This window comes from Orycteropus afer, unplaced genomic scaffold (genome assembly GCF_000298275.1).
Source record: "Orycteropus afer afer isolate SDZICR_OR568_19922 unplaced genomic scaffold, OryAfe1.0 scaffold00035, whole genome shotgun sequence".
NCBI classification, from domain to species: domain Eukaryota; kingdom Metazoa; phylum Chordata; class Mammalia; order Tubulidentata; family Orycteropodidae; genus Orycteropus; species Orycteropus afer.
The window spans coordinates 6536860-6537463 of record NW_006921622.1 but is presented as its reverse complement, the minus strand read 5'-3'; the positions used below and the strand labels follow the sequence as shown (position 1 = coordinate 6537463).

At 36.6% G+C, this 604-nt stretch overlaps 1 protein-coding gene across 1 annotated transcript in view; it reads right to left on the bottom strand.

Moving 5' to 3' along the window:
- MALRD1 (MAM and LDL receptor class A domain containing 1) overlaps positions 1-604 on the bottom strand; it is a 1363654-nt gene that overhangs the window by 66591 nt on the left and 1296459 nt on the right. The gene's annotated exons all lie outside the window — the stretch shown is intronic.

The window sequence follows — 604 nt, the reverse complement described above, 5'->3', positions numbered from 1 at the left end:
CAGTGATTCACTCCCTCAAAAGCTTAGTTGTGGCTAAGAAGTTATTCTAACTTGGCCCCATTAGATTCAAACTGCATATTGAACATTTTTTATGGCACAAATACCTATGTAGGAATATTATCTGCTAAACGTATGTATGGTCAAGGGTATATTCCTGTTTACCTATCCATATGTGAACTTCCTCCCTGTCTAACTATATATTTACCCATAGATTAGTGTTTGCTATTACTGCTAATGCAGTATTGTGTATGCAATAGTATTTACCTTTATTGTCTGTACCTTTTGTGTACCTCTCCAGTGTATACCTTTTATTCTTGTATTCCCTAATTAGCACAATCTTGTTCACAGATATTTGCTGATTAGTAAATATGCTTCCTCAGTAACTCACATCAGGAAATTCTTCACATTTGGAAATATTCATCATCATCATCATTCATTATGATCACAATAATTGCAGTCAACACTTGAATAATATGTTACTATTACTAATGCCTCGGAAACCCAAGGAGGGTGTGATAGTTGAAGATCTGTCAACTTGGCTGGACTTCACTTGTGAGTGGTGTTTCCCATGATGGATCACATGACTACGTCCTAAGCGGCCGGT